The sequence below is a fragment of the Rousettus aegyptiacus genome, unplaced genomic scaffold (genome assembly GCF_014176215.1).
Source record: "Rousettus aegyptiacus isolate mRouAeg1 unplaced genomic scaffold, mRouAeg1.p scaffold_m13_p_3, whole genome shotgun sequence".
Taxonomy (NCBI): Eukaryota; Metazoa; Chordata; class Mammalia; order Chiroptera; family Pteropodidae; genus Rousettus; species Rousettus aegyptiacus.
Window position 1 is genome coordinate 23,880,947 of NW_023416306.1, and position 23,509 is coordinate 23,904,455.

The following is a 23,509-nucleotide window of genomic DNA, read 5'->3' on the forward strand; positions in this document are numbered from 1 at the left end:
CCATTGGTGCTCAGTTGTTTGGTCAAACAATAATCTAGATAATGTGATGTTGCTGTAAAGGTATTTTGTAGATGTGTTCAACTTCACAATCAGTTAACTTTAAACAAAGAAAATTACCTTTGATGATGTGGGTGGGCCTCATCTAATCAGTTGAAAGTTTTAAGAGCAAAAATTCAGGAATTATGACTCAACAATGTAACATGAAAATCTTGCCGAAGTATCCAGCCTTCCAAACTACCCTATAAATTACGAATTTTCCTGCCCTCTCAATCATGAGCCAATTTCTTAAAGTAAATCTTTACGTATGTGTAGATACACACACACACACACACACACACACACACACATCCTATTGGTTCTGTTTCTTTAGAGAACCCTAACTGATAAAATAAATATCTAAAATTGTGGACTGTATTAAAAACACTGTCATAAATTGACTCAAAGCAATGTAGATGATAGACACGAAAAACAATACTAAGGAAATACTAAGATAAACTTAACAAATAGCTTAGGTAACATATTAATTTAAACTTATAAGTTTAATATAGTATTTTCAATACTATAATCGCCCCTCCAGAGCAATAAGAAATAGAGAAAACTATAATGATAATGGAAATCTGGTAGAAAAAGCCTGAAAACAACCCTCAATATTAAACTATAGATGGTTGTCAATTATGATAGTAAATAGGAAAATTCTAAATAAGTTAATAGGAGGTAATAACCAAAATCATAGCAAATAATTTACGTAGCAATGTCAATTTTTCTAAGGAATGGAAACAAATTTAAATATTAGGAAAATGTCTTTTTAGACTATCTTTTATATATCCAATGTTCTAGAAAATTTTCACTATCTTATCCTTGTCTATACTGTGCCTTTGGCTTCCCAACACAGTGGCTGAGTGACATTCATCAAGGATGCAAATATGGTTCCTTGCAGTGAGATCACTATGGCTTAATGCCACATAGAAAGGTCTAACTCAAGGCAGGAAAACAAAAGCTTATTTGGCAGACCATTGTACTTATTCTTCTAAATATGTATGTCTTAGGTTTCTGGGTGAATACCTAATCTTTACCTCTCCAGGAACCACCTTGCAGATTTCCACAGAAAACAAGTTTAGCCCATCGGTTTCAGTGATTTCTTTCTCACAGAGCCTTCTTCACAGAGTAGTATATATTATAAAACAATTTAACTTCTCCTCTCTCCTAGATGCAAAAGTGACCATGGGTGATTATATTAAATAGTGTTAACCATGTCAATGTGCTAAATTACTTGACCACACAAATGCAATGGATAATTTCTTACCTTCAGGACTAAACGGCAGTTGATGCTGCTGCTGTTGCTGCTGCTGATGACGATGATGATGATGATACTGATGATGAAATCGTAAGAATTACACTCAATATTTATTTGAGCTTAGTATGTGGTAGGTAGATACTACTTTGCATATATTAACACTTGAAATTTTTTATTTCTCAATTAGAGTTGACATTCCATATTATTTTATGTTAGTTTCAAGTGTACAGCACAGTGGTATATATTAACGCCTTTAATTTTCAAAACAACCCTGCCTATGGGGAAGGCACTGTTACCTCCATTTTACATATGAGGAAAATGAAGTACAGAGATGTTAGGCAACTTATCTATCATTAGATAGATCCAGCTATCACATCTACTTGTTTCTATGATGGATTTCTAGTGCTCTTGGAAGCAGGAACAAGAAACCAGGGCCTGGTCTGAGTGGGTGGAGTGTGGGATTTTCAGTAAAGGCAAACAAGACTCAGTTACCTGTACGGGGGCTCGGTAACTTCCGGTGTGTGGGGGTAGTAAGCTGCGCTGGTCCTGATGGAGGGGCAAGGAGAGGATCAGCTGGGATGCTCTCAGCACTAGTGGCAGCTGAGAGAATGGATGAATGAGGCCAGAAGTTCTGCTGTTCTCGGTACACTTCCGGGAGAAATGGCAATCTCGCGGGATCTCGGATCTATTGAGGCTGGCAGGGGAGCTCTGGCATGCGAAACATTTGAGTGCTGCAGCGCCTCTGAAGGCCCCTCCTCCTAGACTCCTAAAGAAGTTTGGTTTACACCACCTACTACGCAATCCCATGCAATTACATATATACAGCAGGTCCCTCAACAACGTTTCTTCATTCAATGTTTCATTATAATGTCAGGGGGAAGAAAAATATCAATTCCGCACCGAGGCCACCTGTTTTCTGCATGTTCTCCCCGTGTCTGCATGGGTTTTCTTTAGGGAACTCAGGTTTCCTCCCCTATCCTAAAGATGTGCATGTGAGGTGAACTGGCATGTATATACTGTCCCAGTCTGAGTGACTATGGGTTTGTGTGTGAGCGTGCCATGCAATGGAAGGGTGTCCTGTCCAGCCAGGGTGGGACACACCTTGCACTCTGACTTGCCAGGATGGGCTCTTGCAACCCGGAACTGGAATTAGCAGGTTGGAAAATCATTCCCTTACCTGTTATTACTAATCTTTCTTAAATGTACATACAGTTCACATTTATGTCAATGTGTAACATTGAAGGTGTTTTAGGTCTCTATTTAGAGGTTTAGTGATGCTTCTATTACTAGAAATATGCTGTAGCAACTTAACTCTTATTTATATCAATTATTCTATGGTAAAATTGGTTTAATTATACATTGTTTTGCTTAAAACTACAGTTTCCAAGAACCTATTAGTGACATTAAGTGACTATTTACTGTGTATAAAATACATACATAATATTAATACAAATAAATATATTATTTACATATACTTACTGTTGCTTTCTTATAATCTTTACTTCAACGCACATTACAATGCACAAGATCAATCTAAATTTATTAAATTTGGAATGATTTGAATGTAGAGAACCTACATTTATAACGTAGTCTGATATTATGGTTGTTATTCTGCACTTAACTTTTTCAATATTTTCTCTTTTGTTCTTTGAAAAAAGGTAAGTGAAGAATGTATAGTTTTGCATGTTGGAAGAATGTTGCAGTGTTTAGGGACTATGGTCCCTTCTCTTTAAGTATTCTGTTAATCATCCCGTTTATTTTTTGAGAAACTTGCTCTGTGAATTTTATTACTTGAAGAAATCCTTATATACCACACAGAGAGACTGAGAGTCGCAGTTTGATCAAACTTAAAACTCTGCAAAAGTTTATGTATCTTTTTACTTTCATTTTTACACACCCACAGCATTATATAAGACTAGTTATGGCATCCACATTTCCTCACCAAAATTATAACTAATGATCTAACAGAAAAAAATGTTACCAGAGTTGGAAGTCCTAAAAAGTATAACTAGTTTTCTATAATTAATTTAAGACATGTACTTAGTAATCTTTTTACTAAGTAATCTTCATTAAGGGTATAATGAAGGGTATGAGATTGAGACAAATTGTAAAAATGTAAGACATGGAAATAAAGGGCTCTTACAAGTTCTAGGTGCCCCTTTCTCTCTCCTTGTTATGAATAAGTCCATTTTTCAGATGACTGACATTTTCACTATTCATATTATTCTTTAAGGAATTTCAATATATTTTAGGGCTTGAGGAAACCATAGAAATATTTCTGAGGGTCCAGAATCTCATTTACAGACAAGTGAAAAAAGCTCAGAGAGAATTAATGACTTGTCCAAAAAGCCCCATCACAATGGAAGAGCCAGAGCCAGAATCCAGATGCCTGACTCCTGCTCTTTTTAGATCATGTCACTCATTTGTAAGTGCTGTGACTGCATTCTGAGCCTTAGGTTCCTGATCTATAAAATGGGGGTAATAATCATGATGACATAATACAACTAAAAATTCAATGACATTATTAAGTGGAGACTCAAAACTTCAAATATCATGGATGTGGGTGAGAAATTGTAGAAAAAGTAGATAAAAAAGTTTCATGGCAAAAGCAATTTTCAGTTCCAAATGGAGGAACCAAGATGCCCATAAGGCAATTTGAGGATAATACTGGAGACAGCCAAGAGGATAAACTACCCACAGGTCTATTCCTAAGACCTAAAACAATTTTCCACTTCTCCACTTTATGTAGGATACTTTTTATTTTTAAAAATACTCTGTCCATTATTCCCCCTCAATACCAAAGCCCCTGTCCTTAATTGCAAAATGGAGTCAAATCACAGATTTTTCTAAAAAAAATTTTAGAGATAAACATAATTATATCTATGAAGACAATATAACAGGATGGCTTATCATTTCATACTTAACTATTCTGCAAACACTAAGTAATGAAGGTGAGTGGCTACAATGGGAAATTTAGTAAACATAAGGCTGGAGTTTAGACTGATTTTCTAAAATCTGTATCACAACAATTGAAAATACGCAAAAATTCTCTATATGATATGCCTTAGATATATGTTTTAATATAATGCTAAAGTTTATAAGTACTGGGTGTCAGTAAAATTGCAAAATCTAGGACCTGGAAGAGTTTGCAATCTGCTGAAATGGCTAGAACCAAATTATAAAAACATATGAGAACTGCCCTCACGAAATAGCTGCAGATTTGCAGTAACAGATGGCATTTATTTCTCTCATTTTTAGTGACTTTGAAATATTGGAAAAGTCAGAAGGTATTTTTTTTTAAATTTAAAAAATAGTAAATAGGTAATTGCATAAGGAAAGGAAATAGCAAATAGAGGATACAAATATTTAGACCTGTTTCTCATATGGTTATTTCTAAAGGCTATATAAAGCATCTATAAGTTGACAGAGGTACATAAAATTAACTAGGGTGAGCACGGATCCAGGTAGAGATGAACTGTAGATTGAACTGTTCCATCCTCTGTGTAGTACATTTATTTCACTTTAAATGACATCTAATGAGTTTATTAGTAATAAGCTAAATATATTTCCTCTTATAAATATAAAATAATTGTTTCAATGTAATCTCAATACATAATATATTCACTAATTCATCAATGGATAAGACCATGGTGATTTTTTTTTTTGGCACTCTTATTATTTTCACAGAGGAAAAAACGTTTTCATGAAAAAGTTTATATAGTCATTCTGCTTGTTCCTAATGATATTTTATAAGAGCTCAATATCATAGATAAGAATTATTGGACAAGATTATCTGAACTAGCTCTCTTCTCTAGGAAACAAAGACTTGTAATTTTCATTTTTTTTGTCTACTTCGTTTAGTTATTTTCTTTAATAATAGCAGAAACACTTATTTTTAACTCAAAACAAATAACAATGAGGCAGATTATGCTGATTAATATAACTAGAAAGCATAACAAACAGCATAAGTACAAATTATATATAATGTAATATATATCTGTATTTTACATAAATATGTAAATATTTAATAATAGTGACAATTTTCCAATGTAGTAATACCTTCGAATTCTGCTTCCAAAAGGAAATTGGAGAAAATTTTGGGCAAACACAGTTAAAGATATTGTTTTTTTTTTCTTATCCTTTGTTTACTTTTATGTTTCTTAATTTTGCATTATAAACTGATAGTCTTTTGTGTAACATGGTGGTTATTTTAATTTACTTACCTCATTTGCACCAGAATAGCATCTTCTTTTGATGAAGATTGATATATTAAGGTGGATTAGTCTCAGGGTTAGTAGCAACCATTGTTCAAATGCCAGATTTTAGTTAGCCACATTACATTTAGTATATTTCTATAACTAGAGCTATTATTCAATCTAATTGGCTGCTATTAAACCTTTTCAATACTAAAACCTAAAAAATATTCCTGCCTATTTATTGTATGTTTTATGTTGATGTCTAGTACATATGTTGGAGGGATGTACTCTTTCCTCTGGTAGGGTAGTAGGTGGAGTTGTATCAACTGCCCTAGAATTTTTGAACTACAATACCAACTACTAAGTATATATATACCAACTACCAAGTGTATATAACCTAAGAAAGCTTCTCTGTTGTACAGAAGTTATTATCTCACTGTAAGTTCTAGCTCAGATAGAACTTGCAGACCTTTCTCCTAGGACATTTCTGTTTTTCTCTTTATCTGTGTATTGTCCTCAGACCTCTTTTTACCAGTTCAAATATTGCCACGTCTAATCTATTTAAAACTTTCACTGCATTTTTAATTAAAAAACTAGAAAACATTTAGTTTTAGATTGTTTTGCACATTTGTCTGTTTATTTCCCTTACAGCAATTTCTTTTTTTATCCACCTAGATTTTGAAATATATATTTTACAGTCTCGGGTATTCTTTCAACTTGATTTTTCCAAAGATACTAATCCTTTTTATTTGCATGTCTGAAGATTTAGGATAGATTTTTTTCCCCCTTTCTTGATGTGCCTCTCATTGAGAAATCGTTATTTAAAAAACACATTAACATTTTCCTTATTTCTGGGCTCTATGTAAGGCATGCAACGATTCAGAAATTGTTTCATGTTAATTTCTTAGTTTGGAAATTACTGAACCATATAGTTAATCTAGATATGATCATTACACTTGTTCATAGGTGCAGGATATATTTTTCCCCTAAAAAGAACCCTTTCTAGGCAGAGAAACATTTCCTGTCGTTTCCTTGGCTTGAATTCTGCAGTTTATGTAGCAAAATCTGTGTTCCTTAATAAGTATTTTTGTTTTTTGTATCTAGATCTATATGAGAACTACAAAGATGTACCAACTCCAGCATAATAGTTGCTTTAAGCCTTAGACATAGTCTAAATTACAGCTGGCTTATGTGATTGTCTTTCATGATTCAGATTTTACTATACTATCTAGCCTCATTTCTCTTTGCTGCTTACCTTACATTCTGTAAGTAATAAAAACTTCATGGTCTAACCAGCAAATGAAAGAAAATACGCTTTCTCCTCCTTGTCTGGGAATTTGCACATGTTGTTCTCTTTATATATAGAATTTGCCCCCCACTTTCTTCACCTGGTTAACTAATTCTTTAACTATTATCCTAGTTGTTAATTTCCTCCTAGATCTGGTTCCCATGTAAACACACTCTGACATGGAAATTTGCATGTGGAGGTTTATTGGGGAAATGCTCTTAAGATTGATATCTGAAAAGTTGTAGGAAAGCTGCATTGGATACAAAATGCACTGTGATGCCATTGTGTCAGAGGCCTCAGATCATCCTACAGAAAGTTACAACGGCCAGAGATTGATACAAAGAGGCAAATCTTTATACCTTTCTACCCTACATTGAACTGACCAAGAAAAGGGGGTATAAATTTGGGCAAGGACTCTCCCTTTGGCAAAGGGCAATTCCACTAAATGGTCTCAGCTCTGAGCTGCTGGTTGTCACTACTCCCCGAAGTTGGGTTAATGGCCGTCTCAGTCCTGAAGGGTGGATTTGGGTAGCACACCACAGCATTCATTGCACCTTCCCTTCCTCTACCAGATTGGGTTTCCCGTGCCTCCTTATAAAACTTGATTTTCCCTTCATAGAACTCTTCAACTATCTGTAATTCCTGGCTTATTTCATTTAATCATAAGCTTTCAGGACCATTCCTGGCATCTATATCAGACTCTTGTACTTATAAATATTGCTCAAATAAAACAGTGGATGAATAAAGTAATATTATAGCTGAGATTGAGGTGAATAGGAGGATTTTGCCAAGTAAACAAGAAAGGGAGGACACATTAGACAGAGGAGACAGCAGTAGTCCCTGAGTAAAGACATATTCAGAAAACAAATAAAACGGGTCAGTGGGGCTGAGATAAAATGAGAAATGAAGAAATAATAGACAACGGGCTGAAGAACTGGGCAAGTGTCAGAACATGAATGGCCTTGTAAATTAGGTAAAAGGATTTATCCTGTGAAATCTGCACTGAAAACAGCTTTTTGAAAAAGTGCCAGTAATCATATCTTCATAAATAATAAAACACAGCTTATATTCCTCCTCTTTACCTGTGTGGCTGTTCTATGCTCTCTATGCTATTAATATTTGGCACATGTACATACAGAAGATAAGATGAAGAGCAATGGATGTCAACCCGATGCTATTACTCCATTTTAGTAGCAGGCATGCATCTATCTTGTATTTTTCATAGACTTTAGTGGAATTACTTGGGTCAGTTCACACTGATATATGAACGTGTTATTCCAACCAAATATCCATGATATTGGAATGCTAATTTATTTAAGCAGATTCATGTCAATGTCACCCTGAAACAAAAGCACTTCTATTCCCATGCCAACAAACACTGTCAAGAACAAATCAACAATAACAACAACAACAAAACAATAACAAAATCTCCAAATCTGCTTCGATATAAAAGTCCCTTGGCAGATGTTTATTTGGATCAGGTGTTAGAAATTTGTCAATTGACTGGATATTATTTGATCTGCAATAACTTTAGGGATACTAAATTCAAATAGTCAAATTTAAAAAGTATTATTTAATAAACCATTTGAATCTTGCCCCAGAGTATCAATTCGTATTAAAAATAATTACTACATGCACATAAAAATTTGCATAAAAATATGATCAAAATGATAGATCTTTGAACAAATGTGAAGCTTCCAGCAGAAATAAATCATGTTCAAGAAAGAGAATATACCATAATTTCCCTGTTGAATTAAAAAATGCAATCTGAGTAATGATTGAAAGTCAGGACTTCTTAGGGTTATAAAGGACTTTCAGGACAATTCAATCCAACCCTATTTTAAAGATGTGGAAATTGAGGCCTTGAAACACAAATGTCTCATTCAAGGACATGCAAGTTCATAGCAAATCCAGTGATAGGTTCTGAGTTCCTGAAGTGGATCCAGTTATCCTTCACCTCTTTCCGCGTTGTTTCCTAGCCTCAATTTATAAGTAGTAAAGTAAATAAGGGCTCATTTCAAGGAGCAGGTTGCTGTTTCTAGCCAGATCAGGTTAGCTGCAATCTATTTCAAAATGAAATTAAAGCAATTAGGCATTTCCCACTTGTGAGGCAATCACCGAAGCAAAACTGCTAATCCACAGTTGACAGGGGTCAATGTCAATTAGAATTATGCCAATTTTCAATATGACACATTTCATACTGTGACAAATAGAAAGTAAATTGACAATGCTAAGCATGCAAGTATGTTTTACAGGCAGCTGATTTAATTTAATAAGGGTGCAGAAGCCATTAGACCTTTATTTAAACACAGAGGTTTGAAAACCTCTTGCCTTCATTTGCCAAAGCTTCAAGCTGTTCTGTAAAGTCCTCTTGTTATGGTTTTAAAAATTATGTTTGCTTAATCTAGGAATGAATAACTTCCTCTAACCCAGGTCAAATTTACCTGGTTCTAAAGGTCAGGATCTTTCATTATAACGATAATGTATGAAAAATATTTAACCACAAGTCAAACATCTAAGAGACAAGTGAATCATGGTTGCTAATAAGTGTGAGTTATGGAAGAGTACTGAAGCTAGCAGACACAACGATCTTAAATTAGCATAAACAGCAGGTTTGTGTATAATACTCACAGAACTTTGAGAGACTAGGGATGGCACACTATCTTTAAGAACACAAGATAAAGATTGAGATTGCTCCCTGGAGTACAGTGTTTTAACCAAATTCCATGTATAATGTTTGGTATTACTTAATATGTGTGGTATAGACCTGCTATTATCTTCACAATGTGGTACCAGGTGATATAAAAAGGCTAGTACTATAAAAGTTTTCTAGTAAAGATGTTAGGAGAAAATTAAGTTTTCAAAACTATAGATTTGTTTTTAGGTCCTTATGTGTAGGAATGCCTACACAAATATATATGCAACAAATGGTAATCTTTGAAAGTGAGTGGGCAAGATATAAATATGTGTGTGTGTAATATCTGAATGAATGTAGCGGCAGACTAACACTCAAAATCTAGGTGAAGGTGCATGGTCTGTCACAGTCAAGCATTCATTATATTGTGTCAGGAATAATTTGTGCCAACTCTTTGATGAGTGAGCAGCTTCCAAATAATTCCTTATCTATTCAGGATTCCTGATGAAATAACCTAGATTGATATGTCCTATGTTAGAACTTAACTGCTGAAGACTTGGAGACACAAAAAACAAGTTATCAGGGTAGGAACCATGGTGAAAGTAGTATTATTTTTGATATATGGTAAAAGTATGTACTATTTTAATCTTCTCTAATAGATTTTTAGTTTTGAGTGATTGCTTTTACTTTCAGGGAAACGGCTTGCAATAATGTTTGGCTTGTTAAATCCAAAGGAAATAAAAGCAAAGAGCAAGGTTAACCTTTAAATGAGATTTCTTAAGGAGGACAAATACTTTGATAGTGTTTGTTCCTATTCATATTGCTACTTCAGCCTATTTGATATATCCTTATATCAAATATTTAATATTTAATATTTAGGCTATCTTATAATAATCATAGTATGGCTTGAAAAGTCTTTAGATTTACTTGAAGCAAACAAATGCAATTAAGCCACTTGTTGAAATTTGAAATCTTTCACTTTGAGGTGTGTGTGTGCACGTGTGTGCATATGCACGTGCATTTTAAATATTTTTTATGTTCCCTGTCCCTTAAGCTATTATATTCTGAAATTTCATCACATTCTTGGAATGGATACTTGTTTTGATTGATGCTGAGCAGAACACAGCAGGATAGCTTAAGGACTCTTCTGTGTCCCCGCTCATTTATTCACTTAATTAAAAAACATTTATTGAGTGCTACTATATGGCAAGTACTGGTTTAAGAGATAAAAATTCCCTAGTGAATAACACAGATCCTGCCCTTGCCCCCTTGGAATTAAGAGTCTAGTGAAGATACAGATAGGCAATTAAAACAAACTGGCAAGTTCTATAATGTGAACAGTATGGAGTGAGGCTGCGGGGTGTAATGTCTAAGTGAGTCCTGTAGATAGAGTAGGATGGAGGTACACAGAGCAGCGGGGACTGAAGGGCTCCAAATTATGAAGGGTCTAGAGGCCTGAAAGAGCATGGCCTGCTCCAATAAGTAAAAACTGACAAGTCTGGCTAGAAAGTAGAGTGTGAAAGCTTAGTGATGAGAAATATGGCCAGAGGGATGCAGAGGTCAGGGCTTGCTGTGGTATACTGAGACATTTAAAGTATTATAGAAATTTAAACTATTAAATAGGTGATGGCAAAGAAAATATTTTTGAGATAAAAGAAACTTAAGACTCCTACCCAGGCTCAAATTGATTAGATATATTGGGTTTATCATCGATGACTGAATTGCATTAAATTTTTACTAAGTTGATACCAATACCTGCATTCTGAAATCAGATTATTCCAATATTATTGTCATTACTATATTATACTCATTACTTCATAGTAACTCTAATTCCAGAGTGCTCATGATCTGACAATGATTGTACAAAGAGTCACTAGAATTCATACTAATAGGAAAAAAATATATAAAAACACTGTTATTCTAAAGAATCTTGCCAAGATTCTTATCCTTAAGCAGAGCTAAATTAAGATGTCCATGAAGGGATCAAAGAGAAGTAGGGGCCATGATTAAACCTGACTGTTTCTTAACCTTTTTTTGACTTTTTCTTAAATTTCCCAGGAAACTTCTCTCAGTTCCCACTTCCAACATGTACAGTATCACTTTTCACCCTGGTGTCATTTTTTCCCCCCACTGTTTCTGGGCTAAAATGGCTCTATGTACTTTCCAGTTCAGCTCTTACCTCTGCATCTCTTACAGCATTCTTCCATTTTTAACCCATTAAACCGACTAAGCTGGTAGGTTTTCCTGAGCATACAGTGCTCAGCTGACTACCTCCTGAGGGCAGCCAGTACTATAAGCTGTGTTATGTGACTGTTACTTGCATGCCTCCAGTGGCCCCAATCTTTGATTATTTTGCCCTACTGAATTAAGTTTCTGTACGGAAGAGTTAATACATACTTTTAGCTTTACTTCACATTCCTCCTCTATTCAGAAGTGCTTTTCTAGTCTCCATTCTTTCCTCATTCAAGGCTTTGCTTGTGTTATTTCCATTTTCCGAAATTTGTCAACTCAACATGTTAAAATCTTACTGATTTTTGTCAAGAGAAATCTCAATTGTACCTCCTCCAGGAAAGTTTTCTTTATCTCTTTAATTAGATAAATTAACCTTTAACTGAATATTTATCATGTGAACATACATCTTTAATTTATATCCACAGTAATGTATTTCACTCAGATTCTGTAGCTTTAAATTCATCAAAAATATATTTAAGATCATTCCAATAATTTATAGTGATAAATCTTGCTTTTAAATTATAACACAGCTTTCCATTTAACCCCCCCCCCTTTTTTTGATGTATCGTAGGTTGCAAATATAGTTGAAAGGGTGTGAAAAGTTTGTGCTGTTTTAAACACTGTTCATTGTCCTAATTCCTCACAAGTATTTCCTGCCCTTTCCGCCTGCTCCTCATGGATTATATTTCCTTTTTATTTATTCAGGCACTTATTATGCACTCCCAGTTATTAATCTCACACACACGTAGATTTATGAGGTCTTTCTATAGTAAAGAGAACCCAACTCACATTTAAGAGGCACCAATTTTGAGCCTGTTTTAAATTCAGACAATGCTTAAGCCAGTCTGAGAAAACATATAATTCATCTAAATTACATGTCTTCCATGAATACAAATCTTCTTACCCATGAACATGAACCAGTTTTAAAATTTCCACTTCTGATTCTCAAATGATTAGTTGGATTGATCCAAAGATACTTTTGGAGATACTTGTTGAAAATATTCACATTCCAATAAATAAAATTAAACAGATTTACTTCTTCAATGATGTTACAAATACAGTTTTTGGTTTTGGTGTTTGTGTGTGTGTGTGTGTGTTTCAGTGAGATTTGGTGAGGGTGGCTTTGCATTTATTTATCTATTTATTCCTTCTAGATCTCCCCTTGGTCCTCTTTGTTTTAGGGCCAACCAGGAGGGCTTGGGGAAATGCTGCTCTTCCTAGAATACACAACCTGTCACTGAATTATCCTGACTACATTTCCTAGGCAAAAACTGGTGTTCACTCTAGCTAACCTTAACAATGGCATTCTGACTGCTCCACATCACTGACTAACTAAAATTTCCTCATTAATCACAATCATTCTTATCAAGGTGACATCCCTGAGGACTGACTCAGTAAACATTTTTATCCAGGGTGCCTACAGGCACCCTTATTTTTATGAAGTGATTTGACATGCTTTAACCAGGATAGTACAGATAAACTGCAGGTGAGCTATGTAAACATGAACTTCAGTTTAGCTAATATTTTGTTACACCAAGAATTTTACATTTGATGAATTTTGGATGTGTGCTTTCAGTGAAACAATACAACATCTGTAGTTGAAAGTGTACAGATATGGTCTAGAGATGAAGATCCCAGGGTCTTAACTCACTTGATGGGGTTCCATATTATGTGACTATAGATCAGTTTTAAAAACCCATTTGATTATATACAGGCTTTTATATATTTTATCTTCATGACTAAAATGGGAAAATAACCATTTTATAAAGTTAAGGGACAGCTCACTCTTCTAATTTTGTTAATCTGGGCAGGATAAGCAACTCATTTCCTAGACTGCATAAGAAATTTCTACTCTTGGTCTAAGGTGGATCTCGGAGAAATTTATATCTTCTGTCAAGGAGATGATTTCCAATGATCTTTTACTTTTTGTTTATTCTCTGTAACTCAATGTGAAGTTAATTGACCTGAGGGACTTGAATAACAGATTGATGGGGATTCACTCAAAAGTATTGCAAATAAAGATTCCTCATGGAATTTCCATGTCAGTATTAATAGAGAAAGTCTTCATGAAATCTCTATGTAAACAGAATCTGAGGGCAGATGGGGAAAATTAAACAGAAATGTTACTCCTGTCACATTCCTATGGTCAGAGTTTATATTACCTGTATACTACTTTATTTTTAAAATTTTTACTTTTTAAAAAAAGACTTCTCATGATATAGAGTAGTGATGATCAAACTTTAATGTGCCACGGATGCTTATTAAAATGCTTATTGCTATTGCTAAACCTATATGTTTTTACTTAAAACTTCTTGGATGGGGCTCTGGAATCTATGTTTTAATATATATTTCAGTAGGTAATTTGGGGTGTAGATATATAGAAAAGACTGTCCTGAGCCTTTGAATCAGGATTCATGTCATGGTAAAAGAGTGGTTTTCTCTGCTTTGTTTTTTTTGGAGACAGTTTTGCTCTCTTTAAGCATTAAATCATGAATTTTCTAAAAATTGTGATTCATTATTCAATTCTATAAGATCATGCATTTAGTGGAATTTCCTTCAAAATCTATTGAAACACTTGTCGGCATTTTCTTTCAGTATTTTGATGAGATTTCATCTCTGTGTCATTGGTATATTTCTGAGGAAATTTTGGAGAGACTGAGTCAAGGATGGCTAATCAGATGTAATTTTTTAATCAGATTCTGACCTCTGTTCTTTTGAAGGTTCTTTCAAGATCACTTTAGTAAAAAAAAAAAAAAAATGAGCTGAGTGGACTATTAATGAAGGTCTCATTGCACCTCTTTATAAAGTTGCAGCAAATCATTCAACCCTTTTCTGAAGGTCAAGTTTTGTGCTGAGGAAATGATTGATTTCCACTGCTTCATCAGGGAAGTTTGAAGCCTGGAATAAGGAATAGCTCAGCTCAAGTGTTCTGGAGTCAGCCTCATATTTATTCCCATAACTTTCTTTTACATCACATCATCACTCAGTGATGCCAGCCATGCTTTGAAGTGTTTCGCTGATGATCCTGAAAGTAAGTGTTAGTAGATAGGGGATTTGAATTAAAGTATAAACCTAAAGTTATGTGGATGTTGCAATGTTTAAATCTATTACCACTAAAGAGATAGTTTAAACACTAAATGTGGCCTCATTATGTAGATTCTGAGAGTGTATTGATTAATTTATTCATAAATTATTTAATTTTTGTTAAAGCAAAAACTATTCTTTCTATGTAAATTGAGGATTATTTATTAATTAAATATGCTAAATGGTTAAGCATATATCCTTTTTTGGTAGCTCTTGAATGCTTTTCTCTTATATTAATTCATAAATTAAAGGAATAAAATCTTGCTGGAAGGAAATAGGATCTCAAACATCACATAAACGTAGAATAGTGATTAGTGAATAAGAGTATTGTAAAGATTTAACAACGCTTTGATGCAATTTTCTGTTAAATCATGTTCAACTTAATAAACATTTTAATTATGTTTTCAACTATAGAAGATACTCATTTTTAAACATTTTAACTTTAGAAACTAGAGATTTAATTCCTTTTCCCACAAAAAAAAATATTTAGGATTTAAGAGAATTGTGGGATTTTTCTTGAAGTCCACTGAAGCATTGAAATAATTAGCTTGAGGTTTGCTGCTTTAAAGCCATTTCCTCCCTTTCAAATGAATACACAATCAATAAGTTTTTATAATAGACCAATCTAATCAGTGCTAAAGACCTATTCAAGAAAATAACACATGTTCTTAATTATCTTCTCAAATATTTAGCATTCTTTCATGTAGCAGCAAGATATGTTGATGTTTCCTCCTCTATTACTTCCACATTTTTATGCAGACCATGGCACTTGCTAACAATTTCAGATCACCACTTTCCTCTTGGAAATTTTGGAACATTGATGCCTTGAGAAGTTTTAATGTATTTCATACATCTGTTTTTCTAGTTAGAGGTTATATGTTTACTAAGTGGCATTTTTCAATTTGTTACTTTATTCAAATATTTTCTATCTCTTGCCATTTTCTCATTGTTTATATCACTGAGACATATATAGATGCAGTTTTGTTATATCACTTATATATTAGATCTAAAATCCTTATTGCATGATTTATAATCTCATCAATCAGAAATAAATTTTTAAAAGCATTATTGTCTTCATTGCAAGCAATCTGCAAGAGATTCTCTTTCTCATAAATATATATGAGGAAAATACATGTGTATATATTTTAAAGATATCATACTTTTTCCCCTTAGCAATTCGTGTTTTCATCACCCATTTACTTGCTGACATTTACTTGCTTAAGAGGTACGGGATCATCATTTATTAACAAGCTATTTTAAAAAAAATTAAATGACATATAAGACTGAATATTGTTGAGGTATGAATAGCAACAATATATAATATTTGCATGTGATAAATGTAATAGTGCATTCAGTCATAAGTATACTTTGTTAATATAATAAATTACCAGAGGTATACATTTTCATAGCAAAAAATGTGGGAAAGATTTATGCCAAGATCTTCAGACAGAAGGAATACAGATTACTTTTACTTTCTTATTAATTTTGCTTATATGTATTTTCTAAATTTTTTCCATGGGCATGTGCAACTTTAATAATAAACCAGCACTCTGAGGATGCTGCTGATCTTCTGTAGTTGTGTTTATTCTAGACATAACATCAAGAATCATCCAGAGAATCCAGAAATCCAGTATTTCAAAGGATTCTTTATTTGGGATCATCAAAAAGACCACCAAAGGATCTAAAGATGATGAATTTTAAACATTAAAAAACTGCATACACTTTACATAGTGTTGACATATGAAATGAATGAACTGTGAAGGACTTATGAAAAGATTTTAAGATCTGTCTCCAGCTCTTCCTCACTGATAAATGGTGATGATACATCATCTGTATGCTGTAAGTGGAATAGTTTTTGTTTATTCTGGAACTTGTATCTTGAATACATGTTTTATCTTTAAGTTTCTTTTCTAAGTTTCCTGCTTATCATATAGCAAGCAGAGTTCTTGGACGTTGCTAAAGCAAAATATTAATGTATCATCTATAAATTGTTTTCTAGGGAAAGACTGATTTCCTGCAAATTGGTTGGCACAGTCAGTCTGCTTACATTTCAAGTTAATAGAAATGGCTGAGTTATACTGCAGCTCTCTTTCTCTGTAACGTGCATACTTCTACCATTAAGAATTATTTGTAAAAATCTTAACATCATATGCAGAATTATGATAGTTTCTGTTTTTTGAAAGTGCAGCTTAAGTGTTTATTTACTTCATGCTTAAAATTGTGTGGGGTACCTAAGTACCACATGATGGTGCATAAAAAAAAATTGTTTTTGTGGAACAGAACGCTCATTGCTTTTTACCTTTTGCACAGAACACATTTTTAACAACAAAAAAGATGTTAAGATTTTAATTCACTTGTTTAAATATTTTTATTTATTCATTTTTTTCAGTTAATATATTGGCAGAGGCTTAAGGAAACATTTAAACGCTCCTAAGACTTTCATACCTATTTTCAATGTAGTCTATTTTTAGTAGCTGGGCTATCATTGGGAGAGTTTTCTCTTGCGAAACTATGTATTTCAATTTTATAATTTCTGGGTAAACTTGATATTATTTTTCTAGAGGATCCATTTAACAAGGTATGATTTTAGTAATATAAATTTGTGACAGGGGAACCTAATTCTGTTTGATTGAAATTTTTATTTTTCTAATTTTCTGTCCCAATAAACTTACCTAAAGATTAGTGCCATATGACCAACATAACTAGTTCTATGAATAAGACATAGTTGGCTGCCAAATGGTGATGTTGGGTTATACTTGCAGAAAGAGGCACAACACTGCAGTTCCAAAAGCATGACAGAAATAGATTTTTTTTCTATTTTGTAACTTATGGATTCACTTGAACATAGTGGGTCAAAATGGATTATTATGTGAGAAAGGCTGTTATGGGAATGAATAGGGTGACTTGGGTCATATGTTCTTGAAAAAAGCCAACTTATAAACCTTAGAATTGAGAGGTCCATTACTTCCTGCGGTGATTCCAATGTGCATCATCGGGGGTTAATGCAATCTTCTAACATTCTAAAAGCCAGATTGATCCTCGTCTTCCAAGTTTGAGGAGAGCTGAAGGGCAACACCAATATATTTTCATGAGAGAGAGTGAATGTGACTGATTGCTAGCACACTACAGGCAGAAGAACAAAGGTGAAAGTGAAAGTGACTCAGAGGTACATCACATTTTATGTGTCTGTCTGCAGAACAACAATGACTCATTTAGTCAGTAATTCAGACTAGTGTGTGCACATTTGGAGTAGATTCAAATTTGCCACAGGCTAAACAAGTAACACTTAAAGCAAGTCACCGAAACTCTCTAGGGTTTTTTTTTTTTTTTTTTTTTTTTTTAACCTCTAAAATGTGCTGGAAATTTTAAGGAGTTCCTATACCTGAAATCAGACAGTCTTCTCCAAGTGGTTGTGAGTGTGTGTATTTGTATGTGTGTGTGTACTTTACTTCATGATATTGAAAAATTACTTAATTAAATCCAGTAGAATGTAAGAAAACATTCTTAACCGGAGATATTGTTTAGAGATGTTAATGTGCTTAAGCTTAAGCTAAATAATGTGTGCATGTATATAAATATGTGTTGTGAATTGATAAACCCCTTATAATATTTCACTTTCAAGGATGACTGTCAAAATTTTATTATGCACAGAGCCTTACCTTTAAATAGAATGTTTTTTAAAAATATACTTTGATCAGAATAGCTACTTATTTATATGCCAAATAAGGCATATAACAATGATATATAAAGACTGAAATTCAGTAACATTTCTACATCACTCCTATTATACAGTAATCAACTCTATACAATTTTGTATGCTTTAGTCACTAACCAATCACTTGACTATTATTATTCATCAAAATAATAATATTGCCTCCAAAACTTCAAATTTATTCATCTCACTTTTAGACAAACATTTCCTGTTTATCTACTCTATTATACTAGTTTATCTACCCTATTATACCTTTTTACCTATTTCCACATCTCTTTTGGTATAACATTGTATTTCTCTGCTTTTCTTCAGAGCAAACTTTTTGTGAAGAGTTGAATAGACACTTTTTCATTGTGCACAGTCTTTCCTCAATTCACTCCAATGCAGCAACAGTCATTGAAAATGGGAAAAGCAATTGCGCTTAACTTATAGGGTTGCTGTAAATCATAAATAAGTCAATGCGTTAAACTAAGATACTTAAAGGACAGTTTGGCCCATAGTGAGGTCTTGTTAAATGTTAGCTACCATGATTACCATTACTGTAATCAGCATAACTATTATAATTATCAGGACTGTTTTGCAAGTAAAAATCTCTATCTGGCCTGAACTCATTAATGAATGAAGACTACATTTTATTTATGTTTGTTCCTCCAGTACTGAGCATGTTCCCTAGAAGACAGTATAAATTTAATACTATTATACAAGTAGTTCCTCAAATGTTCATTTTTTTATATTAGCACATGATGATCATTCATTTATTAAACATGGTATTATTTCCATAAAATGTGGTTATTTAAATTAGACCTAGGTATAGGGTTTTATAAGATCATAAAGAATACTTTTGTGATTGAATCCATTCATAAAATATAAAAAAAATCATCTAGCTAGGAAATCTTTAGTAGCTATTCAAATGGTTTTCAAGGATGTACAACTCCAGATTTATGCATGACTTTCAATATCCTATAGACACACTTAGTGAATACCTTCTATAAGTCAGAACTGTACTAAAGACTGTGAAAAAATGGTAAATAATGCTTAATCCTTACCTACACACAGTTTACCTTCACTTATAGAAGGGAAGAATGTAAGCAGACAATATAAGCCATACCAGTGGAGGCTGAGATAAAAGAATGCAGTTGAGAAATAATAACAAGAAATGTTGGCCTTGGGCTAATTTCTCTTACATTATTATGGAGTAAATCAATACTGGCTATTATGGGTTGACTATTTTGAAGCCCTAACCCCCAGGACCTCAGAATGTGACCTTGTTTAGAAATAGTGTTTAAAATGGTAATCAAGTAAACATGAAATCATTAGAGTGGACCCTAGTCCAATATGACTTGAATTCTTATAAAGAGGGAACTTTTGGACACATTGTCATACGCGGATAGATGATGATGTGAAGATACATAGAGAGACAGCAATGTGAGGATGAAGGCAGAAATTGAGGCGATGTATCTATAAGCCAAAAAACACTGAAGACTGCTGACAAACAACCAGCTAGGAGAGAGGCATGAAACAGTTTGTCCCTCACAGCCCTCAGAAGGAACTGACTCTGCTAATACCTTAAAGTTGGACTTCAAACTGTGAGACAATAAATTTATTTTGCTTAAACAAAAAAATAAACAAACAAACAAAAGAAATGTCAAGTGTTGTGGCAGGTATTCATAGGAATATTATTGGTTGAGAAAGCCAGGAACTGTAGGAAAGCAAAAATGTTCTGGCCATTTTAATAAGCTTTACCAGTTGCCAGAGCTGAAGGAAGAAGGAAGTCATTCTCCATTCTTAAGTGACAATAGTGACAAATGGGAGCTGAATAGCAAGCTGCACGTTTATGATTGTGACTGCTGAAGGTGATGCCTGCTAAGCAGTTAATATTACAGACACCAGAGCAGGGTGAGTGCAGATTGCGAATGGCATATGGTAGACATTAGCTCATTAAAATATTCAAACTAGCAGATGCACATGTTTCAGCATGCTAGGAAAAATACTAATTTTAAGAATTAAAAACTCCTGAGACTCTGTTTTGAAGCTCTTGGTTCTCAAAGTTTTCTGATGGGAAAATTGGAGGCATTCATTGGCTGTCTGTTTAGATACTTCTGATTACAGCTGAAATGTGCTCAAACTGCTATTAAGGCAAACCTGGGGAAAGGAGAATGAGGAGAGAAAATACTGTAAAGTCCCTGTAATAACACTTTAAGCTAAGCATCTGAAATGAATACACGTACTATAAGGTTTAAAGGTAGAAGACATTTCACATGAAAGATTTTAAAAAGTTTTAAAGTATGAAACTATAGATATATATCTTGTGATAAGTACAAAATTCAACTGAGTAAATTTGAAGATCCAATTGGCTTTATTAAATTATTCTGAATCTGGCAGAAATCCATTTAGCAGCTAGAAGGAGGAGTGCAGGGGTAATCAAAGTGGAAAGATTTTATAGGATGATGGGTGGGGCAAGGGAGCTATTAATGAAAGACATAATTATTTTTAGACCAAGACACCTTTTGCAGGGAAGGAAACAGCAAGAGTTTTTCTAATCACGCAGATTGCCTCTTCTTTCTATGGGGTATGTGGGGGCGGGGGGAGGATAGATGAAGAGGGCCCACATGACCGATGATCTCATTGGTGATGACCAGAAAATTCCAGACTGGGGGATTGAGATTATGTTTCTGGGAGATGTTGAAGTAGCAATTAGGTCAGGTAGTAAATCTAGTTTCAGCACCATGGACTTTAGCATAAGTAACACTATTTAGGGCCTGGAGATTTCTCTTTAACAATCTAAAGCTGTCATTTGATACTGTCTTCAGAGAGGATGACAAAATTTTATCAATTCCACAATCCATGGGTGGAAGACTTTTCTATTGCAACTTTCCTTTTAGGAAAATAAAGCTCAAAGAGACCTGACAAGTACCTTCAAGTGCTACTCAAAACAAAGCTATAGAATTTGACAGAAAAAAAAAAATGATGAGTTTTATGTCATCTTTTTTGTTTAAATTTAAAATGCAAAAATTTTCCCTCTTTGTCCTTTGTGAAAGATAAATAGAGAAGGAAGAAAAATAGATTGGAAAATAAAGTAAAGGAAGGAAAAGAAATTAAGAAAAAAAAAAACAAAAGAAGAAAAGAGCATTTCCTTTTATACCGAAAAAAAGAAAAAATCATTTAAATACATTTTATTTTTAAAAAGGGTATTGTGGACAAAAAAGGGGCCACATATACTAAACCTGACAAGCTCTGCAGATGCCAGCATGGTGGGCCCTACAAACTGAGACAGAAATTAACCACATAGGATAGTCTGAACATAAAATTTTAACTAAAAGTGGGTCATGGCAGTTAGTCACATCCTGGGCCTGTAACTTCCTTAACAAAGGTCACTCTTTACCTTAAGTAAGCCTGTCTATTGTCATTTTGCCTCTAAGATTACATATCTTTGTAATGTCAGAGTAATCCTTTTTCCAGATGCCTCAGGGCACTACCCGCTGCACCAGAGCACCAGACCACAAAATCCTTCATTATTATCTTGTTCCCTGAATACCATCTCTATGTGCTATAAATGTTAATTATTAACTATCATGTAGTCATCGATGTAAAAAAAAATTATGTGTCTCTCCGTTTTACTTTTGATCCAATTTTAGAGATTTCCTTGCTTTGCTTTCTCTCACCCCTCAATCTATCACCAGTGGATTTCATGTAACTGTCCTTACGTTTCCTCCTTTAATTCTAATGTTTAAAATAAATAGAGCATTTTCTTAATCCATTGAGATTTTCTTCCCTGCAATTGTCATTAGTTTGGCTCAAAAAAACTCATTGCAATTCTCTACAGGCCTGGGTATTTCTTACATCGACAGTATTTATATTTTAGCATATTTATTCAAATATCATAAATAATAGTGCTATGAAAATGGTAACTACTGCAAAGGATTCAGTCCAGATAAGGACTGAACACTTGTGTGTAATTTTCTCACTTATACCAAATATATGTATATTTAGTTATCTATATGAATTGAATGAATATTTTATCATATTTATGTGTCATTTTTAGGATGTGTGTATATGCATTCATAAATCTCGAAAGAGTATTTTTTCAATCAAGACACATCAATTTTGAGGCATCTATCCCTGAAATCATATAGCAGATGCAGATGATTGTCAGAAACAACCACAGTCCAATGGAAAATCTACTAAGATGGGATTCTGGAAGAACATCGAAGGCAGGAATACTGTAATGAAAACTGTACTGATTGTCAGCAGTGCAGGAGCAGGCTGAGAAAATATATTCTACCAGCTAGACTGATGAAACTATACTTTCATCTACAAACATAAACAGATGATTGAGAGTCATAAAATATTTGAGAAAAACAAAAACAACAGAACTATCTCTAAGGGTAAACAGAAGGAAACTTTGAAATAAGTATAATTAATATCGTCAGAGAAGTAATTAATGGATAAGAGAAGAACAGATTGCTGAAGAGGAAATATGCAATTAGCTCTTTTTTTTTTTTTACATTAATATCATATTTACTGAAAGAAACCTCACCTTAATAGATAGGATGATTAGTAGAACGGAACTAATGAAAACTGAATTAGCAGATTAGAACACTGAAACAAGGTATTCTTTCCAAACATAGTTATGAAAATACAGAGAAGAAAAAGTCAAAAAACAAGAAAATAATTCTAGGAGTCTGAATAGCCATCTAATAGAACCAGAAAGAGAACAAATAAAAGTGGGAGTAGGAGTGGGAGAAGTAGATAATAAAATAAAAAAATTCCTCAGAACTGAAAATTTAAATCTTTTATATGAGTCCTTAAAATGCAAATAAAATAATAATATGCAATAACACTTTTAAAATATCTAATTCTAATACCATGCTGGAGAAATTTATTCTTTTAATATCAATATTTATTTTTCAAATCATATTTAAAAATTTAAAAGACACAGACATCTCCCTTAAAACTTTACTCTGCCCGAATCCTACTATCTTCTTCAGAAGTAATTATATTTAACAGTCTGGTATATTTCCTTCCTATTTTCTTCCAAAATATAGGAGACACACACATCGTATTCTAC